Source organism: Chinchilla lanigera, unplaced genomic scaffold, assembly GCF_000276665.1.
Source record: "Chinchilla lanigera isolate Chin_1 unplaced genomic scaffold, ChiLan1.0 scaffold00006, whole genome shotgun sequence".
In the NCBI taxonomy this organism is placed as follows: Eukaryota; Metazoa; Chordata; class Mammalia; order Rodentia; family Chinchillidae; genus Chinchilla; species Chinchilla lanigera.
This window is the reverse complement of record NW_004955407.1, coordinates 9,302,907-9,327,793: the sequence shown is the minus strand read 5'-3', so window position 1 is coordinate 9,327,793 and position 24,887 is coordinate 9,302,907.

Here is a 24,887-nt window from a genome sequence, read left to right as displayed (position 1 = left end):
CAAACAAACAAAAAAACAAACTGAAAAAGAATCAGATCCATACATGGAAGAAATAGAGTGGGAAACACGGAACTGAAATCACATATCTATGGTCAGTTGATTTTCAATGAAGGAGCTTCAGACCTGCATGAGGAAAGGATAGTGTTTTCAATTAATGGCCTGGGAACATGGGATGTCTCTAAGGAGAAGATTACATCCAGAACTTTACCTATTACCAATCACTAACATTAACATGAAATGTATTAAAGGCTTAAATGTAAGATATGAAACTGTAAGAAGCAAGTATAAGAAATAGTGGACAAGGCAATGAAATGAGACACCAAACTAAAATACCTTTGTACTTTACAGGACAAAAGCTACATAGTGCAATAGAGAACTGGAAAAAAAAAATGGTAAACTATATACTTGAAAAGCAGCTAGCATCCAAAATACAGAAAGAATTACAAAAAACTCAATATCAAAACAAATAAACTAAGATAAGTGAATAACATGATTAAAATGGACAATAGTATTAAAGAGACATATCTCAAAAAACTCAATATCAAAACAAATAAATAAAAATAAATGAATAACACGATTAAAATGGACAGTAGTGTTAAAAAGACATATCTCAAAAGATCTATAAATGGATAACAAGTATGTAAATGCTCATATATATTACTAGAAAACTAAACTAAAAGCAGGTGAGGTGTTACCTAACTCCAGTAATTATGGCTACTATCAAAATGAAAAAGTATTAGGGGCTGGGGATTTAGCTCAGCGGCAAAAGCGCCTGCCTGGCAAGCGCAAGGTCGTGAATTCGGTTCCTGGTACCGGAGAAAAACCAAAAAAAAAAAAAAAAAAGAAAAAGAAAAAGTATCAAGCAACGCTGGAAAGCATGTAGAGAAAAGAGGGTCTTTCCATGCTGATAGAAGAAAGGAAAGCCAGTACAACCATTATGGAAGACAATATAGAAATTACTAAAAACTTAAAAATGCAGCTGTTGTACGATTCTGTTATCTTATTAGCAAGAATATATCTGGGCTAGAGATTTAGCTCAGGGGCACAGTGCCTGCCTGGCAGGGGCAAGGCCATGTGTTCGATTCCTGGTACTGGAAAAAAAAAAAGAATATGTCCAAAAGAAATAACGTCATTATGAAGATAAGAGATCTATGTACTCATGTTTATTGCAGCACCATTCACAGTATTCCAGAAATGCAAAGTGTTGATTAACTGATGAGCAAGTAAAGAAAGTGGCGCATACATGCAAATGAATACTAGTCAATCATTTAAAAAAAGCATGAAACCTTGTAATTTATCACAAAATGGTTGCAATTGGAGATCAGTATGTGTAGTGAAATAAACCAGGCACAGAAAGAGAATTGATGCCTGACTTCATTTATATGTGAAACCCCAAAATTTGACCATGCATTTGAGAGGAGAATAGTGGAAAGATGTGGAAATGCTGATCAATGAGTACTGTATCACTTTGATAGAAGTGAGGGATTTGGCATAACTAAAACACTCCTTGCAATACATCTGAAGGGCTTCAAGTTACCACACTATGCGGCTATGTGTATACATATGTTTCAAGTTCAGCCTGGGCAACTCAGCAACTCAGTTCAATGAGACCTTATCTAAAAAAATGGTTAAAAATGTGCCTGTAGATACAGCTCAGTGTGAACTTGTTGTGGTCAGTCCTCAGTAATTCAAACACAGACACACATACACACACACGGGAGGACAGAGAAAAATAAGTATTACGTATTTTCTGTAATATAAGGAATCTGAAAAGAAATGGCTTGAAATTGGAAAGATGTTGTTATTGGGCAATGGCAGGAAAAAGAGGAGTTAAAGGAGAAGAATGGGAAGATTCCTATATGCAAAATATGCTACATGCATGTATAAAATGTGGAAGAGGAAATGGAATAATCAGATTATATTAATTTACTAAGAAGAAAAATATATTCTCACATAGAGGGTAGATATCGATAACAATTATGTACTGTATATCTGAAAAAGCTTGAAGGAATTATAAGGAAATGACAAATGTTAATGTTTAAACAGATTTAAATATTGTACAATGTATGAACTTTTGAAACAAAATACAGTAATGCATTAATGTACAATTTTGTTTTTAAATTATCAATTAAAATTTAATAAACTTGAAAAATGAAGGGGAACTTTAATGAATAAATGTAGACTTTCAGTTTCAGCTCAGAAATTGAAACAGTTAGAACTGATTGCTATTCTTGTAGAGGAAAAAGGAGGAAGAGGATGAAGAGACACAATGCAAGGTGCTACTCACGAATTCATCAGAAAGTGTAAATCTCCAGAAAAGACTAATGCTGAAATCTAGATTTGATCCCACTTGTTGATTCTTTGTGCTATTTCTTGTGCATTTAAGATTTAACGTGCCCTTACATATGACGATGTTTTCAAGAGTTTTATCAATTTTTTCTAACATTAGCTTAATTGATTCTGTTTTTATACCTAAGTTTTTGATCTATTTTGATTTGATTTCAGTGCGGGTGCAGATATGGATCGCGATGGATGTGGATTTACTGTTCTGGGCATGGATATCCAGATTTCCCAGGACCGTTTCATAACTAGGCTGTCTTTTCTCCAATTTGTGTTCTTAGCTCCTGTATCAAAAATTAGATGGATGAAGGTGCATGAAGCTGTTTCTAAATCCTGTATTCTATTGTATTAGTCAACATGTCTGGTTTTGATTTTTTTTTTCCAATGCCATGCTATTTTCATTGTTGCAGTTTTGTGGTATTATTTGAAATCAGGAATTGTGATGGTTCCTATATCGCTCTTTTTTTCCACAGTATTTCTTTGGAAATTATTCACCTTTTTTATTTCCGTATAAATTTTAAGATTGTCTTCTCTAGTTGTGTGACCACTGTATTTTGATTGGAATATATGGTAATATAGCCATTTTGACAATACTGATTCCATTTACTAAGGAACTGGTGATCTTTTCATTTTTTAGTCTCTTATTTATTTCTTTCTCTTGTCCAGTTGCACTGGCTGAATTGTCAAGCACTGTACTCAGCAGGAACTCTGGAAGAGGTTGAAGGGGAAAGGAAACATTTTGTATTTACATTTTGCATGAGAGTGCAAGTTAGCACAGCCTGTGTGGAAATGAGTGTACAGATTCCTCTAAACACTAAAAATAGAAATTCCAGTTGATCCAGCTATATCTCTTGTGGGTTTCTTCTCAAATATTAAATGCATCACATTACACTGATACATACATACCCATATTTATATCAGCATGATTCATAGTGGTTAAGTTAGTGAAGCAGACTATTCTCCAACTAACTAATGAAAGGATACAGAAATTATGGTGCATATGCACAACTCAGTATCATTCACTCAAAAAGAAGGATGTGTTTGAGTATTGTGTAGGAAAAAGGACAGATGGATCTTTGATCATATTGTTAAATAAAGTAAACCCAAAGCAGAAGGTTAATAATCAGATTTTTATATGAGAAACCAAAATTATAGATAAGTGAAGGACCCAAATATAAGCGGGGTGGCAGAAAGCAGGGAGGTAGATTTTATGGAGATTTGGAGAGATTCTGTGGAAGCATGTGAAAGGGGGTGAGGGGCATAGAGAGTAAACATAATCAAAGACACAAAATGTGTATGTATCAGTTCCCCAAGTGAATGCATTTACATATTGCAAGTGTATACCAAGGGTAAAACATTAAATTAAAGGAACTTTAAAACTAAGGTAGTAGGTAATCCAAAATATCTTTTGTCAACTGAGAAAAAAACAAATATCAACTTAATAATATCTACTGACTGATCAAAACTCTGAGAGCTAGTAGATGAATGTAGCAAATTTTCACTTTACTAGGTTGATAAACAAGTTAGTCATATCCTTATGTAGAAGCAACAGGTGGAACTAAAATATCACACATCAATCTACATACTAGCACTGCCCAAATTAAATTTATTAATGATAAATCTAACAAAGTCCAGGAATGAGTTTTATGAGAATTCTGGTGAAGGAAATCAAAGAATGAAAAGAGCAAAGACATTCCTATGGAAATACTTAAAATGTATTTTTGTGTATTTTGACAAATTGATTATGGTAATTTATACTCTGTGTCCAAAGAAACAAAAATAGCCAAAGCAATATTACAGAGAACAATTTTCTAAGATGAACTTGACCTGACTTCAAAAATTGATGCCGTAGAAATTACTACAGTGATCAAGATAATGTTGCAAATGTATACACAAGAACATATTATGTTAAAGGCAAAAATATCCTGATAGTAAAAATATCAGTGATTTTCATAGATTAAGTAGGCAGTTTGGATGAATAGACAGAAGACAGATGATTCCAAAATCAACACTTTGTTAGTATTAAAATAGTGGATATTGCAATCTTTCCTATTTATATAAACCTATAGAAAGTTCAGACAATGTGACAATTTAAACTATGATTTTTAATGATAACTATGCTAATGTAGGATTATCAGTTGTATTATATATAGCATTCTGATGGTAAATGCTTATAATGAGAGATGCTATTCATGAGTGGGGGAGGGGAGTACACAGAAAATGTCCATATCTTCTCAGTTTGCATTATAAAAATTACTCTTACAAAAATTTAAGAGCAAAACAATAAAGACACACAAGATAAACAAAAACCACAGAGCAAACAAACAAAAACAAAAAAATAGAATTAATTATTGGACTGCAATTTGATTTCAAAGTTTTTGATCATACTTATGGTGAATACTTACTGTCCATTTTGTTTAAATGGTGATTATGTGAGTGTCAATAATTTTTAAAATTTTGTTATCTAAAATATTTATGTTAATTTATTAATCATGAATAGAATAAGGAATGGATTTTTGAAATACAGATGTTCTCAGTCCTTAAATTTTTGAGTGGAGTTTTCATTTATATATAAAATTTACACCTAGGCTTAGTGTAGAATAATTGTCTTAAATATTGATCAGAAATTATTTATTCTTAATGTTCAATTTTTTTGCACTGTGATTTCCTTTATTAAAAGTTTATGTTTTCCTAAAGTCCCTAGTATTATGCTTTGCAAATTTTGCATTGCAAAATGACTTCATATCTACCTTGTAATGATTTTTCCCTTTTTATTCGTCTTTGAATGAGAACCTGTAAAAAATTTTATTTTTTTGTAAATGGGAAGCATGTATAATTAGTCAACACTGACTTGGAAAGCAGCTGGAACACCTGTTTCATTTTTAAGATTTATTCTTTCTCTTAAAACGTTTGTGAATCAATAAAATTGGCAAACTCGTGTTCACATAAATTTCCATTGTTACTTCTAAATATTCTTTATGACAAAGAGATTATTAGACAAAAATCTCTTCCATTTTAGTGCTACTACAGTATTGATACTGTCTTTATGAATTATTCAAGGGAAAGATTTTACAGGTTAAATTTATAATCACAGATTTTTGTCAAATTATCTAATAGTGTTACATAATCTTTAACTTTATGCTCAAGCCCGGCCTGGTGGTACATGACGGTAAACACAGCACTTGGGAGGCTGAGGCAGGAGGATCATTGTGAGCTTGAGGCCCGTCTGGTATACAAATTGAGCTCAAGGCCATCCTGAACTACACAGCGAGACTTTGTCACAAAAAGACCAGAAAAACTTTATTCTTATATACGTGCAACTCATTCTTGTGTTTTAAACTCCCAAAAGTGAAGATAGTTGGTTCTCAAGTTTGACGCATTTTTAATGTTTAGTGTAGTACTGTCATATGGTGAAATCTCATTTTTGTTCATCAAAATAAATATTTAAAATTTTAATCATAATCAGAATAGATATGGTAGGAAATTAAAATATGAAATTCAGATATTTCATGTTTCATCTCTAAACAGTTCTCAAATTCTCAGGTGGTGGGATTGATTTCTAGACAACTGATAGTTACGAAAAACAATAGTTGTTAAATTTTAACAGGCAGTTTCCTATCTGTAAACAGAATGATTAATCAGGTGTGGTGGCTCACACCTATAATCCCAGTACTCAAAAGGCTGAAGCAGGAGGATTGCTTCTAGTTTGAGGTCAGTCTGGGCTACATAGTGAGTTCCAGGACAGTCTGAACTACATAAATAGCCTGTCACAAACAAATAAACAAACACGAGAATATTTTAATTAGCATATAAGCATAATTTAACTAATTATTGCTGTTCAAAACATGTGCACACTATTAGCTATTTTATCAACTCATTATATTTCTGCCATAATCCTACTCACCTATGAAAATGTCAAAAGCTAAAAATAACTCATTTCTTTTCAAACTATGTACTAAGATAAAAAAAATAGGAATACCATTTTTATGTCATTCCTCCAAAATGTAACCAGAGAAAGTGGCAAAATTCTTACTTACATGTAACATACAAGATAGTGTGAGGACGCTTGTAAGATATGTATTCAAAATCCAATGTAGGCATCTGAGGTGAATTTTCAGATACAAAATTGATTCCTATTGGCAGAATTCTGTTTTTGTAGCTGTGGGATGGGTGTCTGCACTCTCGCTGGCTGTCAGCCAGGGACCTCATTGAACCGTTGCAGCCTGTACTCCACTCCTCACCCAGCATCCACTCAGTCTCAGCGACTCACAGCCTCGCAAGCTTCCCACTTCTCCAGCACCATCTTCCTCTGACTCTTAGAACTAAAACTCTGCTCTTGGAGGGCTCCTGCGGGACTGCAGTAGGCACTCGCTGCAAGAGCCCTTCCCAGAACCCAGTCACACCGTGCATACAGGTCTTACCTTCACGAGACCCTCGTCCTGAAACACAGTGACCAACACATCATGCAAGATCATAAATGTGTGTTACTGTAAGCTATTATAATGATCTCTGAACACATCTTATGTTAAACTACTAACATGCTTTTCTGAAAATAAAAAAGGGACAAAAATTGAAACAGACCTGTCAAGCAAATATTTATTACAATGTATTACATCCTGTTAATAGCAAGATGATGGAATTACTAAATGAAATCATGGAAAGCAAAAAATGCCATTGTGTCACCAGCCTCGGTCTGGGTGACCACGGTACAAAGAAATCTTTCATTTCTTTCAGCAAGTCTATGTAAACTGGAAATTATTAGATGAAGTCATCATAAACATTGTCACTAGATATTAATTTCATCTGATTTTCTTTGGTGTGATTTTATATTTCCTCACAAATAACTCGAATATTAACTTACATTGCTTGCAGTAATTTTATTGGGCAAAATGTGTAGTAGAGAGAAAGATGAAATTTGTTCTAAAGATGTCTCTTTTACTGGTCATGAGTATGTTTTCAGCATAAGTACTACTTCATTAAAGGTAGAGGAGGAGACTGGTAGTGTCTGACTGCTTCTGCAATTTATCTCTATGCCAATAATAATATATTTTCATCTACATCAAAGTATTGGCAAAATTTGCCAATTAAAAAGAAATGAATAATTTTGAAATGCTCAATATAAAATAAAACTAATATGCGATGATACTAATTAATGTGTTTAATCAGTCTGCATTAAAATGTGTCTCCTTATTGTTTAAAAAGTCAATAATTTCCTATTCATTTGCTTGACTGAAGACTTATTAAGTTAGCAGAGCATATAAAGGTCAGTGAATTTTTTATTTAGGCAATTTAATTTTTCTTTTTTCCTTTCTCACTTGAGCATGAAAATTGGTGGAATGTGCTTTCTTTGGTGAAGAAACCAAAATGAGAAAATGATAGTTGAGTCTCCTTTAATATAGTCCAGCGGACTAAAAAGCTCTTGAATGAATGGTTGTTGATGCTCAGGAGGGAATTTTGACATGCAGAGAAAAAATAAATTTAGTATTCAGTAGTCACTACCAAATAATGAGCTTATAGTAATGATTAGAATTGAACAACTATTGTAAAAGTGTAAACTTTATACATAGAGCTTTTCCAAGACCTACAGTGATTATAAATGTATGCACTGAATATTTGTATTTTCCCCTGATCAAATGACATGAAAATGTAAAATAACACAAAAAATTATGAGAATGTTCACCTATTCTTTAAATGTAATTTCTTGTTTAGAGATGAATTTATATTACTTACTTTTACTCTAACACTGAAAGAAGGATTATAGCGCTAACAAAAGATAACAGAAAATCCAAAGCAATGACTGCATTTATTAACACAGGATTCACTTGTCAATGTATTAAGCTAAAAAGAAAAATTTAAATTTTATTTTACTGTATCTAAACTAAAATTTTATGGCTGTGGTTGTTGAAATGATAAATCATTTATGTATTGATTTGCTTATTAAAATATAGTGGTACCTTGGTTCACAAACGCTGTTGTTTGCAAACACTTTAGTTCACAAAGTGAAGCATTTGGCAAAGTTTTGCTTCTGCTTGTCAACTCTGTACTGGGTGACAAACACGCTGTGGCTGTCTTTCCCATATGAACATGAAAGTGGCCTCTGTTTCCAGAATCAAGGAGTGAGTGAAGTTCATGAAACAAGGTGAAACTAAATTTCACTTCGCTAGAATTTTAATATTTGCATGTTTTCTTCTATACCTACCTTATAAAAGCATTTTCAAGTCAGCCATGTTTAGGGAAAGGATGCAAACACACAGAACTTCCGACTTTTTGATTTGTTAGTGTAGGTGTACAGTATACAGTGGTTACAGTCATTGCAGGGAATTGGTACATGTGCATAATTCATTTTGAATCTTTTTACCTGCTTCTCTCTGCTTCCTTTTGTCTTGCTGGCATCAGATTCACGTATTTATTTTATAAAACTTTATAAATTTAATTATCATATGCAGATAAAAATCAGACTTACAGGCCATAATACATATAATGCAATTGTACCCACTAAGGTACACTTTCAGTTACCTTTTCTGCACTGGATAACAATAACTTTTCTCATCTCTGTTTTTCACATTATCCGTCTTTTGTTCTGTACTTTATTTATATATTAAATATTAAGTTTATATATTGAATATTAGGTTATTTAATTTTAAAGATAAAAGAATGAGAACATATTAAGCAAGCACACAGACATGTACAAAATAGCACAAAAATAATGAAACAATACAGAATTTCAGAGAAGGTGATGTGAAATTAACAGTGGTTGTCGTATTACATAAGGTTATTTTCAATTTGGTTACTCAGATAAACAAATATAGGCATCTAAGACTCATCAAACAATTAAACATTAACTGTTCTTTTCAATAAAACAATAGAAATCAGTAGTAAAACTATCTTAGCTATCCTGTGTATACATATATACATAGTTTTTCCCTTCTTTCTTTCTTTTCTCTTTTCCTTTATCCCAATTGTTCTTTCCTTTTAAGCAGTTTCTTTCCCTTTCACAGTATCTATTGTACCTTTCAGATTTTATTTACTCTTTCAGGTTCTTACACTAGTGAGAAAATATGTTGTTTATGTATGGGGGTCTGATTTATTTCACTCAAGGTTATGCTCTCTAGTTCTGTCCATTTATCTATAAAAGGCTCGAGTTTATCTTTGTTTATAGCTGAGTAGTATTCCATTATATAAAAATACCACAACTTTTTTATCCATTTCTCAATTGATGAGCATTTGAGTTGTTTCCAGGATTTAGCTGTTACAAATTGCACTGCTATAAACATTGGTGCACATATATTGCTGTGATATGATATTTTTAGTTCTTCTGTAAGAATACCCAAAGGGGAATTTGCTGGGTTGAATGGGACCTGTAGTCCTAGTTTCCTGAGGAAACTCCAAACTGATTTCCACAGTGGTTTTACCAGTCTACACTCCTAGAAACAGTGGAGAAGTTTTCCGTTTTCTGCACAGCCTTGCCAGCATTTGTTATTGGTTGATTTCTTGATGATAGCCATTCTTTCTGTGATAAGATGAACTCTCAATGTTGCTTTAAATTGCATTTCTCAAATGACTAATGATGTTAAACATGTTTTGATGTATTCATATGCCATTTTGTATTTCTTTATCTCCAAAGTGTATATTTCTCTCAGATTCTCATTTTTGGTTTCTTGGTTTTTTTGTTTTTGTTTTTGTTTTTTTTGTTGTTGTTTTTATCTGGTACCAGGGATTGAACTCACGACCTTGCGCTTGCCAGGCAGGCGCTGTGCCACTGAGCTAAATCCCCAGCTCCAGATGCCCAATTTTGGATTGGGTCTTTGAATTTGGATGGGGCTGATTTTTTTAAAACTCTTTATATGTTCTAGATAAAAGACCTTTGTCCAAGGGACAGTTGTCTTACAGACATATATTAAGTTTTTAACATATGTGAAATCATGGAGTATTTAAACATGCATGCTTCAATTACTTTACTTAAAGTTGTGGTCTCCAAGTACATCAGTGTTCCTACAAATGAGTCAGGTTTATACATTTTTGGCAGAATAGTACTCTATTGAACATAAATATCAAATTTTTAGCCATTTATCTGATGATAGATATGTATACTGTTTTCAAAATTAACCTATTATGATATGTTGCTATAAACATGAGTGAGCCTGCATCATTGTGGTATTAATTTTCTGAGGCATTCCCATAGTGATTTCATAGTAATTGAAAGCGTTTACACTCCAAGCAACACAGAGGAATGGTTCCTTTCTCCCTATGCCTCACCATCATTAGTTATTGGTTGATTTTACTATGATTTTTCTATGATAGCCATTGTTTCTGGAGTGAGATGGAATGTCAGTATTGTTTAAATTTGTAAATCTTGATGGCCACTAACACGGAACATATTTTTATATAGTTATTGTCTATTAGTATTTCTTCACTGAGAAGTGTCTACAATTTAAAACAAAGAAATTTGGGATCTGGAGAAATATATTAGCAACAGAACAATTCTGTACCCAGCACAAGGGCATTCATTCAAACTCAGCACGATGAATACAATCCAAACCCAAAAGCAACACAGGTGGTTTCCTGACCTTTTTCTCTTCATATGCATTCATCAATTCAGTAAATATTTCTCAAAAGAAAATATGCCAATTTAATCAAATTCAAATTTGTTATGGAAAGCATATTTTAATCAGTGGTGCTTATCATGACAACTTATACATTCTGATCAAGGAGGGTAGAATATATCGGTAGATGACTTTTTGTTGAAGTTTCAAACAAGTTGTACATAATAACCAGAAATCGTCATGCACTAATTTCTAGCATATATATGCAAATACATGCACATTCACATATGGACAAACATCCTTAATCCCCAAATCTAAATTTATTCTTTATTTTTTGGTTCACGAGAATATATTTTTAATACATTTAGAAATGAATATGTTTTATACACAACTCTACATTTTTAAGTCTATCTCCATATTCACTAATCAGCCCACTTGCTTTTCAATTAGTTGAGGTTACATAGTTTCATTTAATATTTGAATTATTCAGTTTAATTAAAGTAACAAATTCAGGCTTAAATGTGCTCAAAGGGGTAGAAAAATTAATTGCAATTTAGAATGTAGCGTTTTAAAAAATTTGTCCTCCAGCAGCCTGGAACTTGAAAAATATTTGAGTTAAAATTTGAAAAGTTACTCATTTGAAACTCTAGAAATAGGTCAAGCTTACAAATACTAAATAAAGAATATTGCTAATACATTGCCTGATAAGTTTAAAATTTATTTGTTTACTGATTGAAGGCACTGGAAACATTTGTGTACAACCAGAAAAACAACTAAGCAAAAATAACTCAGTATAACTTCGTATATCATTGTCAAGTATATTTTTAAAATAAATAACATATTGCTTTTATTTAGAAAAGTATATATACTTCAGCAGTCCAACACATGAAAAAATTTAATATTTAAAATGACAGCCAAGCACAAGCCTCTGATTTAGAATATTTACTGTGTGTGTTATCTGTTATGGTTGTTGGTGTTTGGAGTCAGGGTCTCTCTGTATAGTGCAGTCTGGCCTTGAACTCTCTATGTCGTCCAGGCTGGCATTGAACTCACTGCCTCCTGCCTCACTGTGTATGTTATTGTACTAGCAATTTCAAAGGTATTTCCTTCTTTTCATGTTTCAATGATTTGATGAGATATCTATTTTATTTGTCCTTCTGCACCAACCTCACATAAATTGCACAGAAATTTTGGAGAGTAAGTAGCTAAAATTCTAGACTGCAAAGAGTCTATTAGGTTCATGTATCAATGTAAAATTATGAAAAAATAATTGTATAATCAACATCTTCCTGTACCTATCAATGAATAAGATTTCTTATTGATTACATGATGATTAATAATAATGAAAATTATAAGCCATATTTTTCTGAAAGGAAATATAGCACCAATTTCTCTTTATCATCAATTCATGTTTAGGGGCTTACAAAATTTAAACAAACATCTACTTTAGTATTTCTTTCAATGACATGAATTTAAAAACAGTATGAGTAGCTCTCACATTGAGTTTACAATAAGATGATGCTTTGGATATGCTATTTTTCAACTGTTAATCTCTCAAAAATTAGAAGGCAGTACAGAATCAATATATTTTTTAGTGATTTTTAACATAACACAGTATGTTAATGTTACCATATGTATATGCCATATTAATAGTGATAGTAATAGCTTTCAACACATTAATATGCTTCATAAGCTATAGCATCTTCAAAGTATAAAAATATAGTACTTCACATAAATAATGAGTTTCTTGTTAAATTTTTGTTAGTAAGATTAATATAATATGCACAATTATTTATGTAACATTCAATGACATGATGCCTTATGTCTTCTATCAATAAAACATTAGTAACAAAATATAGTCATCTGATTATGACTATTTTTTCTAAATTATCAGTGAAAAGAAAATAAAGAAGTTTTATTTGTTTACATGATTATCAGCTCTTTGTGCACATTCAAAGTTTGCCTTAACTCTGTTGCACAACTGTAGAAAATAATTATATGGAATGCATTCCAAATTGCCATTTAAATGAATTTTAGGAGAAGTAGTAAGACTGCCAAGGTAAAGAGGGCAGTGCTTCAGTTTGTTAAGCATTTTGTCAAGTATTGGAGACTGTAGTCAGTGCTTCTTATCAAGAATGTAAAAGGGTTATGTAAAGTTGGAGATTGATGCTACTTCTGCCTGGTATCTTGTGGCTTGTACTATCACATACATTGATATCTTCTATATTTATATGCCTGTTAAATCCAGAAAAAATACCTTGCAAATGTAAATTTTAATGAAAATGTCAAGAATCTCATAGAAATCTAATTGTAACAATTTTGAATAAAGTTCCTTGAATTTGGTCTTCCAAAAATTGTTAACAGATTTTAGGAAGAATAAAAAAATTTTTCATTTTTGCTGAAGTCTCTTTGTTTAATATGTAAAAATGTATAGAAGTTTACTGATAATTTTATTTTTTCTGTCCTCACCAAAATATGGTTTCAATGCCTTTTCCAGAAACAACAAAATTAAATATAAATAGAACCTTACTAAAATATTAAAATAACTTCATAGCCTGGACTTTAAATGTGTGAAGAAGGCAGTACCTATCTCTACTTATTTAAATCCTTATTCAAGGTCTTTAATTAAAACACAGAATAATAAGAAAAAAAACAGTTAACTGATGCACTGCATATCATACAGGAAGAACTTTCATAAAGAGTAACAGAGCTGTGTTAAAACCATGATGTATTTAACCTTTTAACAAATAGCAAAACTTTGTAGAGAATTGTAGTGTGGAGGGCCGCAGCTTTAGACTACCACTAGCAGGAAATTTGGGGAAGGAGAACACGTAGAAGGAAACTGATGGAATAAATCTTGTTTGAAAATTCTTTTGGGGACATCTCTAGGTGGTAAACATCTGGAATTATCTAGAGTAAAAGAGAATGTATATCTTGGTTTTGGTCAGCTAAGTGAGAGGATAGAGGCAGTTTCTTTGTATTTGCATACTTAATTTCTTGAATTGCAAAATAGTTTTTATTTCAAAGAGGAATGCTTTAGTTTCAAATTACTGCAGAGCTTTAATCTAAAAGACAGTAAGGACAATATTCTGTAAGATTAATAATATTTACCTTGGAATGACAATGACATGCAATGGGATTATGCAAGTTGTATTAAATTCAAGAAAGTTGAGACAAGGTATGGTTTCTAAAGGCTAAAAGGTAGAAATTTTCCCAAACTGCTTGGACACAAATGTCATTGGTTTTAGAGATTTTAAGAAACAGTTGCCAATAGTTTATTGATGGAGGAGCTGTTGCTGGGTCAGTGTTCTGTTGGAGAAGTTTGTCTGATTTGTTGCAGTCCTACAGAAAGCTGAAGGGGGGCCGTTTCTGTGTAGCTGGCTCTGGTGGCATGGGTATACAGTTCTAGCTACTCTGCTGCAGAAATCTGCATACATACCAGAGTGTAAATCATGCTGCATATGTAGAAATGTAAGAAATCTGAGACTTTAGAAACTTTCTGAAGTAGTATTTATCATAGGCAGGTATGAACCCTCTTCTTTCACTACTTTTGGGCTTCGGTGATGTCTGATTCTAACAAGAGCAAGTTCAGCTTGGTTTCCTCAACTTTTACCCTGGTTTTAAAGGTAAATTTCACACTGGGTAGTCATTTATTTCAAGGTACCTTCAGTCTGTTTTCCTCAGTGCTTCACACCCACCAGTCAAGGATTTTTTTTTTTTTTTACATGAATGTTCTTACTGATATGTAATTTGTTGTTTGTGGCTCCTGCATATTGCTTATGCTACAAATAAGTATTGAAAAAATATTCCATATCTTTGGCCATTAAACTATTGCAAAGCAAAATGATTACAAGATTCTGTCATACTTCAGAAAGAAAGACTGTCATCAGCAACTCAAAAAAAGAAAATTGACAACAAATCCTGGCAAGGTTATAAGAGATGAGAGGGGAATGGGGACAATGAAGAGGAACTGCTATATATCCTGCACTGGTGCAAATTCTCTATGATGAATGTGATCATGATGCATACCTACATTGTACTATTAAACATAACTAAAAATTAAAGAGAAATATTCATCAAAAATAAAAAAAGGGAATGTTTTTACATTGCTGTTGGGAATGTAATTAGTACAGTCACTATGGAAGTCAGTATGGGCCTTTCCTCAAACAAATAAACATGGAAATTCCATTTGATCTATATATATCACTACTGGGTATCTTCCTGCTAGAGGTAAAGACATCATATTACACTGGTGCATCCATCCCCATGTGTAAAGCAGCACAGCTAAAGTAGCTAAATCAATTCATTGTAAATATATATTATCCTTAAATAAGGATAAATTTGAATAATTATAGGAAAATAATTGCACATTTTGTCCATAATGATACATGAAATAAGTGAGACACAGAGGTTAAATATCACAGTTTGTCTTATATAAGGAATTGGATGGTAAATATTATAAAGGGTAAATTAAGGGAAGCAGAGTGACAAATTCTGTGGTGCTTGAAAGGGGGTACACAGACGCGGGCATGAGACAGAGGGGAGGGGAAAGAGAAGTAAAAGAAACCCAGCTATGATATGTGTATTACGAACTCACTAGGATGAAGGTGTTTATTCTGTACTGCAAACATACCCTGTGCTAATAGATTTTTAAAAGAAAGAAAACTGAACTATCATTTCTCCCTTTCTCTGACTTTTTATTTGAATATTTAAGTTTAAATATTTTTATATTATCCACAGACTTTATGAACACTATATGCTTGTGTGTAATGTTAAAAATTTTTCTATCAGTAAGTCTGGTAGTCATATATGCTCATATCATATTTATGAGTCTGCCATGTGTTTATTCTACTCTTAAAGATCATTTTCACAGTACATTATGGTATAAGTTACCCATTCTGTCCATTTAGAAAGTGCATTGTACTTTGTAAAACTGCCTTATGGTTAAGAGTTTAAACAAGAAATTGCCATTCCTGGCTTTAGCTTTGATATTTGTTTTATTTTTCCAGGTTCCCAAACTTCCTTGTAAAGTAAAATTGATCTACTTAAAAAAGTTACCTTTTTACATGGAGTTTCCTTCTCTTGTGGAGCCAAGATACCTTGGGACTCCTATCCCTCCAACATAGGGCTTCTGTGAGGATTTCTTCAAGATGCCCTGTCTTGCCTTCACTGAGAGACACTTTAATGTGGTATTTACCTTCAATCATATCTAATATATTTTCCTTTTTTTCTAAGAAGAAGTTCTTCAAATCAAATTTTGGTTTTCTGCTACACTTTTGGGGTTGAAACAAATATACTATGTCTCTCCTTCACTTCTGTTAAGTTTTGTCTATTTGTTTAAGGATTGAAGAGGATGTTTTTAGTATGTTCACGTTATTATATACTACTTAAAAAGTTTGACAATTTCAAGCATTCAATAAATTATGAACAGCTGATATAGCAATAAAATTATACTTACAGTTGCTAATTCTCACACTTTTTCATATTTTATATAGTTTTATTATTTAAGTACAAATATTTTCTTTGTTTTTTTTTCTTAATTGTAATAAAAGGGGCAAAAATACAAGTGTTTAGAAAGGTATATGTTAGAAAGATTTAAAGTATAAAATGGAAAATGGCTACTTATTTTACTTCCAAGCTACATATTAAAAAATTACAAATATCTGATACAATACTTCTCATATTTTGATTATTTTCTCCAGGTGTATCTATGCAGTGTGAATAGAAAGACATCTTTATGTTATTTACAATGCCTTTTCCACTACTCTAGTGTTCCACCTGCAAATTTATATAATTTAAAGTATTATTTGCATTTACTACTATTGGCAGAAAACTATCAAGTGTTCTTATCTACTAACTAGATAATTACTATTTAACAGTGACCTCTCTTCCTTTCATTAAACACCTACTCATTTTCTTTACTGTAAACAGCATCAAGGAAATTAAAGATGCAAGTTTCTAAAGGAATTAGTTTATTAGTGTAGCATAATGAACTAAGATGAAGTATAGCAACACAACAGAGTGTCTCATTGAATTTTTCCAAGGATTTTTGGTTCATAGTTTATAGCATATGATTTTTAATTTTTAGATAGCATCTTCCGATTAATTAACATAGTAGTTTTTCTTACTTTTTTGAGTAAATAACAATAGGTTGAGTTTAATTCAAGAAGTAATACCTTTCTATTTATATATATATGAAATTTCTAATTATCTCTGAATGAGCATCATACAAGATAAAAGAAGAGTTTTAGTAGACATTTCCTAACCTTTACTCTAAGGTTTAGTACATTAAATTATCTATTAATGTTACATTTTTAAGCCCAATGCTTTGGATAAGATAGTTCCTCCTGTTCCATTTTAATAAATCATGTGTGAGTGCACTTTGATTTAGGAGAAGTGTTTCTATAGTAACTAAATAAACTCTTACATGCTTAGGCATCTATACTAATGAAACAATTCTTATATGTTACATAGCTAATTTATCATATTTATTCTATGTACAGTGAAAGATAATGCTAACAAACTAGAATTTCATGTTTAGTTTTCAAAGTTAACATCTCAATTTCTTATTAATTTTTTAATTTCCCATAATATATGTGTTTCACATATGCAGAGTACAAATACATACAGAAATATGCATACAAACCTATACATAACACATACATATGCAATACATAGAGAACTTTGAAATTGTTTTCCCAGTTTTTGTTACCACTAGTGACCTACAGATTTCTACCCTACATGGCCTGTGACCCTGTAGTCATTTAAAGGCAACCTTTGTGTTGGGTATTGTGTCTTGGTGAAAAGAAAAATGAATAATAAAAGTGTGCATTGTTCATAGTAAATCCATATGTGAGGTAATGTTTTCTCCATAGAAAATGAAGTCCACCTTTGACCAACACCCAGCAGCAGAAGTGAAATTTTTCAACAAAATCAATGTTTTACTTTTTTCTTTCTTTCCTCCTTTCCTTCATCCCAGTTGTTCCTTCCCTTTGAGCAGTTTCTTTCCTGTCACAATATCTATTGTACCTTTTGGGTTTTATTTACTCTTTCAAATTCTTACACTAGGGACACAATACAATGTCTACACATGTGGGTCTGATTTATTTCACTTATGAGTATGGTCTCTAGCTGCATCCATTTGCCCATAAAATCCTCAAGGTTTTCTTTTTTTTATAGCTGAGTAATATTTATATATGTGTATACAAAGATATCTGGGATAATTGTACTGCTGATGTCTATTAGTTTATTGAAAGGAACAGTTAATGCTTATTATTTTGACCAATTTTACATGCTTTTGTCTGGTAATTTGAACAACTAATTTGAAGAAAACAATGTGCAGTATACCAACCATTGTGGAATTCCTGCCATCTTATTTAGTGAAACTCTGTATCATTTCTAATATCTTTACTAGTTTTTATTCTCTTTAATTGTTTGATCAGTCTTGCATTCTTACATCTGGTAATCTGAGCAACTTCACTGAAAATAACAATATGTAATATAACAACCATTGTTAATTCCTAATCTTGTTTTGAAATGATGTATTGTTTTTATTGCTTTTGTTTGGTTTTGTTGTGGTTTTTTTTTTTTGTTATTTTGTTCTTGTTTTATTCTCTGTAAAATAAAAAAAAAATCGATGTTTCAATGTCAGTTCTTCTGCAGATGATCATACATCTTTTGTATATTGTTTGTTCCACATTGTGGAAAGGCAGGAAAAAAAGAATGCAATCTACCTAACAATTTACTGCAGCTTGATATGATCTTAAAGCAAAAACTAAGCTAAGCTATACTTGACTCTTAACCCAAGACAACTGGGAGTCAATAAATTTATGTTATTTTAAGTCATAAAAATTTTAATTGTTGACTATCAATGGAAAATTAATGTATCTCCCTATGTCCCTTACAGATTTTAATTGCAGGCTTGCATCTATTTTTGAGTCAGCTAACACCTAGTATTTCTGGATCACTTTTTTGTGTCTCTTTGTTCTCCTTTCATCTACGGTATACTCCTACATAATTCTGTGATTAAAGTGTCTGTGCCCTTCCCTTTCCAGTTCCAAAATAGTACAAGCATGTAACCTCTTCCAATTTAATGAAACTAAATGTTGCATAATAATGTAATAAACATTTTTAACAAATTGGCGAGTATTAGACAATATTATTTACAAGGAATTCAAAAAGTAATCTTTAGTAACAAACTTTTGCTGTTTCTCTTAATGTTATAGTGACATTGTATATAAAGTCACTCCATCTAATATTACTTCAGTGTTTATACAAAATGTATATAATTTTATGCTATTTTCCTCAAATATCTGCAAGATGATTTAAAGTACCACTTTTTAAATAAAGAAGTATACAATTAAATTTAGGTAAAATAATAAAAATACTTAATTGAATTTTTAAACTAAAAGTTCTAATCCAAACCTATAGATGGTTATGTGTACCTTCTCTTCACTAAGCCATTGTTTGATTCTAAATTACTTCATACTAAATCTAAACGTTCACCTTGTTGTTTCTCTTATTCATACTATCATCAGTAACCTCAAATCTTCCGATAATTAATTTTTTTCTTTTATGAGTTTTCTTATTTTGATTTCAAAAGTTTATAACAAAACTTTTCATATGTTAAACATTTTAAAATCTTTATTTTGTTATTACTATTTGATGTATTAATATTACACAGCATAATTTATAATAGCTCATTTACATCATAATTGCAAAGGAGCACTGTTGGCAATGAAGAGAAAAAAGTTAAAAGAAATAAAGAAATCTTAGAATATGCTTCATTTCTTTGACCAGCTGTTGAATAAGTGTAATTTCTTGATTTTCAGCTGTTCTACTCTTAAATCTCCTTACAAGCAAACAATTATTCTATAAAATCCTAGCTTTGCCCACACCCATAAGTATTCACTAGTCTACTCATCTTGTTTGAATATGAAGAATGTCAAGTCCAGAGAAGGGAATATAATTTTAGTAATACATAATTGAAAATATCAAGACTAATGATACAGCATTCTGAATTCTTTATAGTAATGACTTTTTATATATTCACATCTTCTAATGCAAGAATCCTTTAAGACTCTTGCTCAATGTAGACCACTTGATTAAAGTACTGAGATACTATTCTTTCAAACAACATGTGGAAATTAACTTTGGTTGAAATAATTTGTTGAATAATCATTCAGATTGTTCTTACAAAATTTTTTGATTCTATTCTCAAGAGGTTAACTTTCAGCTTTAAATGGAGGAGGCCAGTCATACTTGATGTTCACAGTAACCCAGGCTCAGAAAATAAGAAAAAATCAGTCAGTGTTTTAAGTATAAAATCAGTTCATACTGATAGTAAGGATTCTAAAACATCCTTAATAAGGTAGGAGTGGATACTATCAACTAATGTGCCACTATTAGTTTTGTGGCACTAAATAAATCTACTGTACCTGATTTCCAAACATCACCAAGCTCCTGTGCTTACACTCACCAGCACCTTTCTCATCACAGCTACCTAGCAGTCAAAAATATTGAGTTCAGGTCCAGAAATGTGGACACTAACAGCCATGAACAATTAGGACCTGAGAACATTTCTGGTAGCCATCGCAGGTATAGGAAGAATTTCTCAACATCATTTTCGCTTTGAATTGGCAGCACTACCTTAATTTAGATCAATGCACCTACCTACGAATCTGAAAAATGTGATTTTTAAATATACTCTATTTTGTAAGAGAGAATATAAAAGACACAGGGATGGTGATTGAATAACCAAAACCAATATTCACCTCTGTATTAATATGGGGCATAAAAATATAAAATATAAATAAAAATCCTTTAAAATTTTTTAAAGTTTAGTTAAAAATAATTAAGATGACTTTTATAATCATGTAATTCCATTAACAAACTAACCATTTGCATATATGAAACTAACACAGAAAAGTTTAAAATAAATAGCTATAAAGTTGTTTTATTATATGTGTATTGACTGCTGCCATCTCAAATACAATAATTGTTATCAGTTAGGCTTAATGCCACAAGAAAAGGCTAAGAACACATTATTGGAACTTGGTATCAATAGATTCTACATCTGTATATTTCCCACTCATGGTTCAAATACCTATAGATCAAATATATTTGAAATAAAATTATATCTGCATTGAATATGTATAAGCCTATATTCTTGTAACTATTCCCTACATAACACAATATAACAGGTATTTATGTAACACATTGTATTAAGTATTATAAGGAATCTAGAGATTATTTAAAAAAGAGAAAATTCTCTATTTACATTTAAGTAACAGAATGCTTAACCTCAAAATATTAAACTCTAGGCTTATTTAGTTTTATGTACTTTACAGAGACATAGAAAATGATAAGCATGTGAGCTTATGGATATGTTAATTAGATTATTTACAATAATCATTTAATATTGAATTATATATCAAAATATCCCATTGTACACTATAAAAGTTTATGATATTTATTTAATAATAAATTATTTAAAGTTATAAGGAAATAAGGAAGTGTAAAAAATCAAACTGAACAACAAATAAAAAAGTATGTAGGATATATATTTAAGTTCAAATAGATATAAGCAATTCAATGGATATTTTCTGATAATCCAATACAACCCAATTATTGTAATAAACCTTTAAAGGCTTAGTACAAGGGCAATATCAATTTTTTTGTAAATATATTCAAATTGATCTATTAAAATCTCAGCTTCCAACTATAATGGTACATGCCTAGAATATCAGCACTTGGGAGGCTGAGTCAGGAGGATCACTATGAGTTCAAGGTCAACTGGAGGTACACAGTGAGCTCAAGCCCAGCCTGAGAGAGGCTGTCTCAAAAAGTCAAATAATGATAATGATAATGATAATAATCACCTCATAAAGTGCTAAGATACTTAAAATGTTTCAATATAAAAAGTAACATCAAGCAATAAAAGCAATGAATTATCTTTCTCTAATTGGTGGTTTAAGAGAAATGGGAATAAACTGAAACATCAAGGATTAGACAATTTTTACTTAACTAAAAATGCAAGTAATTAGAGCCAATGAACAAAATTATTAAATTTATCTGTGCACTGTCATGCATTATTGCAGATTTTTAAATTATGCAAATGACACAAAATAATTCTCAAAAATATAGATTCATATTTCTTTTATTTATATGGCACAATATACAAATGCACTAACATTGTAAAAATTCAAAGGAAAATAAGAATAATGTAATTTGAGCAACTCAGCTAATTCAGTGGGAGGAACTTGAATCTACTAGGTACCATTATTAACAACACCTACACAAAGGAAACCATTCAGAAAGCCAGTGAGGCACACGAGAATGGAATGGGACTCCAATGATTTGAGTGAAGGAAATGACCACAGAAACTTCCTGTTGAATAATTGAACAAGCATTTCCTGGTTTTCAAAACCTGAAAGTAACATTACTTTCTGATTTAAGTGAATGATGTTTTGTTTTTCTCATACAAATTTCTTTTTTATGACCTTTACAAGTTTTCATGCGATAAACACAGACTTTTTAAATTTTTCAAAACAAATTAAAAATATCTACACATGAATTTTGGGAGTTTGGCAATATGAGCATGACTTTCCTCTGAAAATCATTTCATTAAACAAAGTTTTTCTTATTCCTGGAGATTACTTACCTTAAATCAAAAATATGCTCTTATCACCAGTCATTAACAACTGTCACTGATTTAATTAACCTGAATTGTAAATTTTGTTAGGAATTAAAAAAAAACAAAAAACTGTATTTATCGGCAATTTTTTCCACAATGATTCAGCAGTATATACCAACCAATTTGTATTTCATGTTGGTGGAGTACTTTCTTTCTTGGAGTTTTTAATTTTGAAACATTTTTAGTGACTATTGCCATAGTGACAGTGATAAAATATAAAATCAGCAACGACATTTTTAAAGATAGAAATATGTCCAGTACTATCTCTAAAGTCATCAAATATAGCCAGTTTTAGTAGTAACTTTTTCATACTTTTTAGGTTTTCCTATGAAGTTGAAACATAAGGTGTGATTTTATTCAAATGTAGTAATTTCAATATTCTCTTACCTGATAAACATGACATGCTATAACTATGATTGTGTAAAGTTGGAAAAGTTCTGCACCTTATTTCATTTTTTTTGTAGCTATGCTACTGAAATAAAAATGTCAGTTTTTATCTGCATATCTTTTCCATCAGTTAAAATCAACTTAAAACTATATATCTCCTATTTTAACTTTGTGTGCTGAACAGAAATTCAGGAACATTTTCTAATCAAGATGAGCTTGAGCTGAACATTTAAATCCCTTAATTACTAAATTTGCATACCCTCACCTATGTATATGATATCTTAGAATTTGTAAAATAGTTTTTTGCAATAAACTTAGAACTGAATTATTCAAGTTAAAGTGATCAAAAAGTAGCCATCTATGACTCAGAGTAATCATAACTCTGATTAAGCATGATTTTCCAAGAAAAATATATATTGCAGTTTAAAATAGCTAATATCTTTGAAAAACTATTTTAAAAGTTCTATTTAATGAAATACCTATTCAATTTTTTTCTCCAAGTGCTGAAATGTAGTTAGAGAATTTTATGTTTCCTGGGTAAGTAAGGATATATTCTTACTTAGAAATATTCTTACCTAGTAAATATTTTTAAAAGGCCAAACTGTTGGTGCTGTTAGTGTTAATTTTCCCACCATGATTAATTGCAGGCTTAAGAAGAAATGAAAATATGTGTTTTCAGAGATAATCACGTTCATTGATTCTGGGAAAGCTGTATGCATGACCACTTTCCCAGGTGAGATGGCAAGAGCTAGAACTGAATAAGGGTGGTCCAAGGGATACAAAGTGAGAAACTGTCCCAGAAAACACTCTACAGTGGAGACTTGTTGGTACAAAATGTAATGGGTGCAAAGTTGTCTGGAGGGTGGGAAGGCACAAGGATGTGAAAAAATGAGGAGTAGACAGAGGGAATAATTTAATTTTATGCAATTGCAGCAAAAGTCTCAGAAATTTCAAACAAAAAGCAGAACATAGCTGTTCCAAGTAATGTAAGAAAATCAGGACTGGATCTTTATTCCTACAAGAAACTTTGAATATAGTTTGTCCATTGTGAGATACGTAAGGCTGTTTGATGAAGTTGTTTTCATCCAGGTGAAATTCACAGTTTTATGTGTTTCTGATATTTCTGTATGCTATGAGACAGAGATCAATTCCTCTTAGCTTTGGACTTCCCTTCTGAGGATTTTCTTGGGTGACCATCCTTGGAAGAATGAGATTGTGATTTCCTGTAGACAAAAGTGCAGGTATTCTTAATACCCAATACCAGAACAAGGGCAGCTCCAGCTAGACCAAAAGCCAGCATACTAATGTCTATTACAAAAGACTCAAATAATCTTTAGGCAAAGGTTTTCTTAAGACACAACAAAGCATATACACACACACCTTCTGCCCTTTCTTATGTCACTAATTTCAGAATTAATGTTGCTATTTTGATAACAATAACTGCAGAACAATAATGGGGCTATTACACTGAGCCAGAAATTTAATGTGTTATATCAACATCTGTGAAGCCATGACCAACTAACTTCATAGTTGGGGGAAGGGTACTATCTCAGACACATGTTCAGTAGGTTAGTGAAGGAATGCCTTGATTCTGCAAAGGACACCTCAAGAGTGAGTCAAGATATTCATTCAAAAAGACTCAGACCATCTAGAAGACAGTATCCAGGAAAGAATCATGATTTGGGAGTTAGCCTTACAGTATAAGGAAGGCATTAATACAAAGATAGAAATGGTAGGGACATGGAGAGCAAAGAGGGGAAGGAGAACAGGGAGAGGGAGAAAGACAATGTAAAAAGCATAGAGGCAGATGAAATCTTTAAAAGTGTATGGAAAACACTTTTACAGTAGTAAAAGCATTACAAAACATGGTTTACATTGAAAATTAGGACATTGGGGCTGGGGATTTAGCTCAGCGGCAAAAG